Here is a 9,292-nt window from a genome sequence, read left to right as displayed (position 1 = left end):
ACTTTCCTAAGGGGGTCAAACCATGTCCCAAAGGTCACCGGATCTGGTGTCAATTTAAAGAAGTAGTCCAGTTACACATTTGTGGGCTTATAACTTGGCTTCTGAATGTCCTAGAGAGATCAGGTTTGTTTTAGTATACTCCAATCAACAGCCCCTACAACCACAAAAAGGAATGGAGTCATTAGCACTTATGGTTTGTAAATGGCACCCAGAATTATGTTGCACGAAGCACAATTTCACATCATTCTGGGTCCATTTGTGTGAAAACAAGGTCCAATCAGGCTGAAACGTTACAAGAAGGTAGAATCTATTGAGTTGTAAGTGATCTGAACATTTCAAGATGATCGCACATTCCTATAGGGGGTAAAACCATCTCCCAAAGGTCACCGGGCCTGGTGTCACTTTAAAGAAGTAGTCCAGTTACACCTTTGTGGGCTTATAACTTGGCTTCTGAATATCCTAGAGAGGTCAGGTTTGTTTTAGAGTACTTCAATTAACAGCCCCTATTACCACTAAAAGGAATGGAGTCGCTCCTCCTTGAACCGTCACCTTATCATGGTGGAGGAGTTTGAGTGCCCTAATGATCCTAGGAGCTATGTTGTCTGGGGCACTTAGTGCCCCTGGTAGGGTCTCCCATGACAAATTGGTCTTAGGTGAAGGGTGAGACAAAGAACGGTTCGAAGGATCTTTCATGGCGGTTAAAACGAAGAGTCGGAGTACCCGGCCCGGAGGGTTACCGGGGTCCCACCCTGGAGCCAGGCCTGGGGTTGGGGCCCGTGAGCGAGCGCCTGGTGGCCGGGCTTTCGCCCATGGGGCCCGGCCGGGCCCAGCCCGAACCGGATACATGGGCTCGTCCAACTGTGGACCCACCACCCGCAGGAGGAACATGAAGGGTCCGGTGCAATGCGAATCGGGTGGCAGACCAAGGCGGGAGCCTTGGCGGTCCAATCCCCGGACAAGAAAACTAGTTTTTGGGACATGGAACGTCACCTCGCTGGCAGGGAAGGAGCCGGAGCTTGTGGCAGAGGTTGAGCGGTACCGGCTAGATATAGTCGGACTCACCTCGACACATTGCATTGGCTCTGGAACCCGAGACCTGGAGAGGGGTTGGACACTCTACTTTGCTGGAGTTGCTCCGGGTGAGAGGCGGAGGGCTGGGGTTGGCTTTTTGTTAGCCCCGAGACTCTCTGCCTGTGTGTTGGGGTTTACCCCGGGGGACAAGAGGGTAGCTTCCTTGCGCCTTCGGGTCGGGGAACGGGTCCTGACTGTTGTTTGTGCTTATGGGCCAAATATCAGTTCAGAGTACCCACCCTTTTTGGAGTCCCTGGGACGAGTGCTAGATAGTGCTCCATCAGGGGACTCCATTGTCCTGCTGGGGGACTTCAATGCTCACGTGGGCAATGACAGCTTGACCTGGAGGGGTGTGATTGGGAGGAACGGCCCACCTAATCTGAACTCGAGCGGTGTTTTGTTATTGGACTTCTGTGCAAGCCGCAGTTTGGCCATAACGAACACCATGTTCGAACATAAGGATGCCCACCGGTACACTTGGTACCAGGGCAGCCTAGGTCACAGGTCGATGATAGATTTTGTAGTCGTATCATCTGACCTGCGGCCGTATGTTTTGGACACCCGAGTGAAGAGAGGGGCGGAGCTGTCAACTGATCACCACCTGGTGGTGAGTTGGATCAGATGGCAAGGGAACATGCCGCGTAGACCTGGCAGACCCAAACGCATAGTGAGGGTCTGCTGGGAACGCCTGGCAGAAGAACCTGTCAAGACGGTCTTCAACTCCCACCTCCGGCAGAGCTTTGATCACGTCCCGAGAGCAGTGGGGGACATTGAGTCCGAGTGGGCCCTGTTCCACTCTGCGATTGTCGAGGCGGCTGTTGCTAGCTGTGGTCGTAAGGTGGCCGGTGCCAGTCGTGGTGGCAACCCCCGTACCCGCTGGTGGACACCAGAGGTTCGGGGAGCCGTCAGGCTGAAGAAGGAGGCCTACAGGGCGTGGCTGGTCTGTGGGTCTCCGGAGGCAGCAGACAGGTACCGGATAGCCAAGCGGGGTGCAGCAGTGGCAGTTGCCGAGGCAAAATCTCGGGCGTGGGAGGAGTTTGGTGAGGCCATGGAGAAAGACTATCGATCGGCTCCAAAGAGGTTCTGGCAAACTGTCCGGCGCCTCAGGAGAGGAAGGCAGCAACTCGCTCACACTGTTTACAGTGGGGATGGGGAGCTGCTGACGTCAACTGAGGCTATAGTCGGACGGTGGAAGGAATACTTTGAGGAGCTCCTCAATCCCACCAATGCGCATTCCGAGGAGGAACCAGAGCTGGGAGGCCTGGGGATGGACTGTCCGATCTCGGGGGCAGAAGTTGCTGAGGTAGTCAAACAACTACACAGCGGCGGAGCCCCGGGGGCGGATGAGGTTTGTCCTGGGTATCTCAAGGCTATGGATGTTGTAGGGCTGTCATGGTTGACACGTCTCTACAACATTGCGTGGTCATCGGGGGCAGTTCCTAGGGAGTGGCAGACCGGGGTGGTGGTCCCCATCTTTAAGAAGGGTGACCTGAGGGTGTGTTCCAACTATAGGGGGATCACACTCCTCAGCCTCCCTGGAAAGGTCTACGCCAAGGTACTGGAGAGGAGGGTCCGATCGATAGTTGAATCTCAGATAGAGGAGGAGCAATGTGGTTTTCGCCCTGGCCGTGGAACTGTGGACCAGCTCTATACCCTTGCAAGGGTGATGGAGGGGGCATGGGAGTTTGCCCAACCAATCCACATGTGCTTTGTGGATTTGGAGAAGGCTTATGACCGTGTCCCCAGGGGCACCCTGTGGGGGACGCTCCAGGAGTATGGGGTGGGTGGCTTTCTGTTAAGGGCCATTCAGTCCCTTTACCAGAGGAGCGTGAGTTTGGTCCGCATAGCCGGTAGTAAGTCGGACCTGTTCCCAGTGAGGGTTGGACTCCGCCAGGGCTGCCCTTTGTCACCGGTTCTGTTCATCACTTTTATGGACAGAATTTCTAGACGCAGCCGTGGTGTGGAGTGTGTCGAGTTGGTGGCAGGAGAATCTCGTCTCTGCTTTTTGCGGATGATGTGGTCCTCCTAGCTTCATCCAGCTCTGACCTTCAGCTCTTGCTGGGTAGGTTCGCGGCCGAATGTGAAGCGGCTGGGATGAGGATCAACACCTCCAAATCTGAGACCATGGTTCTCGACTGGAAAAGGGTGGCTTGCCACCTCCGGGTCGGGGGAGAGGTCCTACCTCAAGTGGAGGAGTTTAAGTATCTCGGGGTCTTGTTCACGAGTGAGGGTAGGAGGGATCGGGAGATCGACAGGCGGATTGGTTCGGCGTCTGCAGTGATGCGGGCGCTGAGCCGATCTGTCGTGGGGAAGAGGGAGCTGAGCCAGAAAGCCAGGCTCTCGATTTACCGGTCGATCTACGTCCCAATCCTCACCTATGGTCATGAGCTTTGGCTAATGACCGAAAGAAGGAGATTGCGGATACAAGCGGCCGAAATGAGTTTCCTCCGTAGGGTGGCCGGGCTCAGCCTTAGAGATAGGGTGAGGAGCTCGGACATTCGGGAGGGACTCGGAGTAGAACCGCTGCTCCTCCGGATCGAAAGGAGCCAGTTGAGGTGGTTTGGGCATCTGGTCAGGATGCCTCCTGGACTCCTCCCCGGGGAGGTGTTTTGGGCATGTCCTGCCGGCAGAAGGCCCCCGGGTGGACCCAGGACACGTTGGAGAGGTTACATCTCCAATCTGGTCCGGGAACGCCTTGGGGTCCTGCCGGAGGAGCTGGTGGACAAGGCCGGGGAGAGGACGGCCTGGAGCTCCCTAATTGGGATGCTGCCCCCGCGACCCGGACCCGGATAAGTGGAGGAAGACGAAGACGAAGAAGGAATGGAGTCATTAGCACTTATGGTTTTTAAATGGCACCCAGAATTATGTTGCACGAAGCACAATTTCACATCATTCTGTGTTCATTTGTGTGAAAACAAGGTCCAATCAGGCTGAAACGTTACAGGAAGGTAGAATCTATTGAGTTGTAAGTGATCTGAACGTTTCATGATGATAGCCCTTTCCTAAGGGGGTCAAACCATGTCCCAAAGGTCACCGGATCTGGTGTCAATTTAACCCTTTGATGCATGAATTATGAAATCTTCAACCATGTTTTTTTAACAATTTTTTTCATTCGTCTTTAGGTGTGAATGAAACAAATTTCAACAAATATTTTTTGTAAAATTTTATAATTTACAAATAATTTATTACATGTCCACCTCAGTGGGCAGCGTGCATTCTGAGCATAAAATATGTTGGCTTGGCTTACTGAAGTCCAAATGGAGGGGCTCAAATGCAATAATGTCTTCAACAGCTGTGCTTAATAGCAAAAATAAATAAATAACAATTTTGAGTACCTGTCCACTGTAGTGACCATTATGCATCAAAGGGTTAAAGAAGAAGTCCGTTTACACATTCGTGGGCTTATAACTTGGCTTCTGAATGTCCTAGAGAGATCAGGTTTGTTTTAGTATACTCCAATCAACAGCCCCTACAACCACAAAAAGGAATGGAGTCATTAGCACTTATGGTTTGTAAATGGCACTCAGAATTATGTTGCACGAAGCACAATTTCACATCATTCTGGGTTCATTTGTGTGAAAACAAGGTCCAATCAGGCTGAAACGTTACAGGAAGGTAGAATCTATTGAGTTGTAAGTGATCTGAACGTTTCATGATGATAGCACTTTCCTAAGGGGGTCAAACCATGTCCCAAAGGTCACCGGATCTGGTGTCAATTTAAAGAAGTAGTCCAGTTACATATTTGTGGGCTTATACTTGGCTTCTGAATGTCCTAGAGAGATCAAGTTTGTTTTAGTGTACTCCAATCAACAGCCCCTATTACCCCAAAAAGGAATGGAGTCATTAGCACTTATGGTTTTTAAATGGCACACAGAATTATGTCGCACAAAAGCACAATTTCACATCATTCTGGGTCCATTTCTCAGAAAAAAGCTTCAATCAGGCTGAAACATCACAGAAAAGTAGAATCTATTGAGTTGTAAACGATTCCTGTGTTTCATGATGATAGCACATTCCTAAGGGTGTCAAATCAGGTCATAAATGTCACCGGATAGCTTGTTCCTTAAAGGCGGGATTCCAAACACACCTTTGGGGGCTTATAACTTGGCTTCTGAATGTCTCAGAGAGGTCAGGTTTGTTTTCGTGTACTCCAATCCACAGCCCCCATTACCCCAAAAAGGAATGGAGTCATTAGCACTTATGGTTTTTAAATGGCACCCAGAATTATGTTGCACGAAACACAATTTCACATCATTCTGGGTTCATTTGTGTGAAAACAAGGTCCAATACGGCTGAAACGTTACAGGAAGGTAGAATCTATTGAGTTGTAAGTGATATGAATGTTTCATGATGATAGCACTTTCCTAAGGGGGTCAAACCATGTCCCAAAGGTCACCGGATCTGGTGTCAATTTAAAGAAGTAGTCCAGTTACACATTTGTGGGCTTATAACTTGGCTTCTGAATATCCTAGAGAGGTCAGGTTTGTTTTAGAGTACTCCAATTAACAGCCCCAATTACCCCAAAAAGGAATGGAGTCATTAGCACTTATGGTTTTTAAATGGCACCCAGAATTATGTTGCACGAAGCACAATTTCACATCATTCTGGGTTCATTTGTGTAAAAACAAGGTCCAATCAGGCTGAAACGTTACAGGAAGGTAGAATCTATTGAGTTGTAAGTGATCTGAACATTTCATGATGATAGCACTTTCCTAAGGGGGTCAAACCATGTCCCAAAGGTCACCGGATCTGGTGTCAATTTAAAGAAGTTGTCCAGTTACACATTTGTGGGCTAATAACTTGGCTTCTGAATGTCCTAGAGCGATCAGGTTTGTTTTAGTGTACTCCAATCAACAGCCCCTACAACCACAAAAAGGAATGGAGTCATTAGCACTTATGGTTTTTAAATGGCACCCAGAATTATGTTGCACGAAGCACAATTTCACATCATTCTGGGTTCATTTGTGTGAAAACAAGGTCCAATCAGGCTGAAACGTTACAGGAAGGTCGAATCTATTGAGTTGTAAGTGATCTGAACGTTTCATGATGATCGCACATTCCTATAGGGGGTCAAACCATGTCCCAAAGGTCACCGGGCCTGGTGTCACTTTAAAGAAGTAGTCCAGTTACACCTTTGTGGGCTTATAACTTGGCTTCTGAATGTCCTAGAGAGGTCAGGTTTGTTTTAGTGTACTCCAATCAACAGCCCCTACAACCACAAAAAGGAATGGAGTCATTAGCACTTATGGTTTGTAAATGGCACCCAGAATTATGTTGCACGAAGCACAATTTCACATCATTCTGGGTTCATTTGTGTGAAAACAAGGTCCAATCAGGCTGAAACGTTACAGGAATTTAGAATCTATTGAGTTGTAAGTGATCTGAACGTTTCATGATGATAGCACTTTCCTAAGGGGGTCAAACCATGTCCCAAAGGTCACCGGATCTGGTGTCAATTTAAAGTAGTAGTCCAGTTACACATTTGCGGACTTATAACTTGGCTTCTGAATGTCCTAGAGAGATCAGGTTAGCCCCTACAACCACAAAAAGGAAGGGAGTCATTAGCACTTATGGTTTGTAAATGGCACCCAGAATTATGTTGCACGAAGCACAATTTCACATCATTCTGGGTCCATTTGTGTGAAAACAAGGTCCAATCAGGCTGAAACGTTACAAGAACGTAGAATCTATTGAGTTGTAAGTGATCTGAACGTTTCATGATGATCGCACATTCCTATAGGGGGTCAAACCATGTCCCAAAGGTCAACGGATCTGGTGTCACTTTAAAGAAGTAGTCCAGTTACACATTTGTGGGCGTATAACTTGGCTTCTGAATATCCTAGAGAGGTCAGGTTTGTTTTAGAGTACTCCAATTAACAGACCCCATTACCCCAAAAAGGAATGGAGTCATTAGCACTTATGGTTTTTAAATGGCACCCAGAATTATGTTGCACGAAGCACAATTTCACATAATTCTGGGTTCCTTTGTGTGAAAACAAGGTCCAATCAGGCTGAAACGTTACAGGAAGGTAGAATCTATTGAGTTGTAAGTGATCTGAACGTTTCATGATGATAGCACTTTCCTAAGGGGGTCAAACCATGTCCCAAAGGTCACCGGATCTGGTGTCAATTTAAAGAAGTAGTCCAATTACACCTTTGAGGGCTTATAACTTGGTTTCTGAATGTCCTAGAGAGATCAGGTTTGTTTTAGTATACTCCAATCAACAGCCCCTACAACCACAAAATGGAATGGAGTCATTAGCACTTATGGTTTTTAAATGGCACCCAGAATTATGTTGCACGAAGCACAATTTCACATCATTCTGGGTTCATTTGTGTGAAAACAAGGTACAATCAGGCTGCAACGTTACAGGAAGGTAGAATCTATTGAGTTGTAAGTGATCTGAACGTTTCATGATGATAGCACTTTCCTAAGGGGGTCAAACCATGTCCCAAAGGTCACCGGATCTGGTGTCAATTTAAAGACGTAGTCCAGTTACACATTTGTGGGCTTATAACTTGGCTTCTGAATGTCCTAGAGAGATCAGGTTTGTTTTAGTATACTCCATTCAACAGCCCCTACAACCACAAAAAGGAATGGAGACATTAGCACTTATGGTTTTTAAATGGCACCCAGAATTATGTTGCACGAAGCACAATTTCACATCATTCTGGGTCCATTTGTGTGAAAACAAGGTTCAATCAAGCTGAAACGTTACAGGATGGTAGAATCTATTGAGTTGTAAGTGATCTGAACGTTTCATGATGATAGTACTTTCCTAAGGGGATCAAACCATGTCCCAAATGTCACCGGATCTGGTGTCAATTTAAAGAAGTAGTCCAGTTACACATTTGTGGGCTTTAACTTGGCTTCTGAATGTCCTAGAGAGATCAGGTTGGTTTTAATGTACTACAATCAACAGCCCCTACAACCACAAAAAGGAATGGAGTCATTAGCACTTATGGTTTGTAAATGGCACCCAGAATTATGTTGCATGAAGCACAATTTCACATCATTCTGGGTCCATTTGTGTGAAAACAAGGTCCAATCAGGCTGAAACGTTACAAGAAGGTAGAATCTATTGAGTTGTAAGTGATCTGAACGTTTCAAGATGATCACACTTTCCTAAGGGGGTCAAACCATGTCCCAAAGGTCACCGGATCTGGTGTCAATTTAAAGAAGTAGTCCAGTTACACATTTGTGGGCTTATAACTTGGCTTCTGAATGTCCTAGAGAGATCAGGTTTGTTTTAATGTACTCCAACCAACAGCCCCTACAACCACAGAAAGGAATGGAGTCATTAACACTTATGGTTTGTAAATGGCACCCAGAATTATGTTGCACGAAGCACAATTTCACATCATTCTGGGTCCATTTGTGTGAAAACAAGGTGCAATCAGGCTGAAACGTTACAAGAAGGTAGAATCTATTGAGTTGTAAGTGATCTGAACGTTTCATGATGATCACACATTCCTATAGGGGGTCAAACCATGTCCCAAAGGTCACCGGGCCTGGTGTCACTTTAAAGAAGTAGTCCAATTACACCTTTGAGGGCTTATAACTTGGTTTCTGAATGTCCTAGAGAGATCAGGTTTGTTTTAGTGTACTCCAATCAACAGCCCCTACAACCTCAAAAAGGAATGGAGTCATTAGCACTTATGGTTTTTAAATGGCACCCAGAATTATGTTGCACGAAGCACAATTTCACATCATTCTGGGTCCATTTGTGTGAAAACAAGGTCCAATCAGGCTGAAACGTTACAAGAAGGTAGAATCTATTGAGTTGTAAGTGATCTGAACGTTTCATGATGATCGCACATTCCTATTGGGAGTCAAACCATGTCCCAAAGGTCACCGGGCCTGGTGTCACTTTAAAGAAGTAGTCTAGTTACACCTTTGTGGGCTTATAACTTGGCTTCTGAATATCCTAGAGAGGTCAGGTTTGTTTTAGAGTACTCCAATTAGCAGCCCCCATTACCACTAAAAGGAATGGAGTCATTAGCACTTATGGTTTTTAAATGGCACCCAGAATTATGTTGCACGAAGCACAATTTCACATCATTCTGGGTTCATTTGTGTGAAAACAAGGTCCAATCAGGCTGAAACGTTATAGGAAGGTAGAATCTATTGAGTTGTAAGTGATCTGAACGTTTCATGATGATAGCACTTTCCTAAGGGGGTCAAACCATGTCCCAAAGGTCACCGGATCTGGTGTCAATT

This window comes from Nothobranchius furzeri, unplaced genomic scaffold, assembly GCF_043380555.1.
Source record: "Nothobranchius furzeri strain GRZ-AD unplaced genomic scaffold, NfurGRZ-RIMD1 Scf024, whole genome shotgun sequence".
In the NCBI taxonomy this organism is placed as follows: domain Eukaryota; kingdom Metazoa; phylum Chordata; class Actinopteri; order Cyprinodontiformes; family Nothobranchiidae; genus Nothobranchius; species Nothobranchius furzeri.
This window is presented reverse-complemented; position numbering follows the sequence as displayed.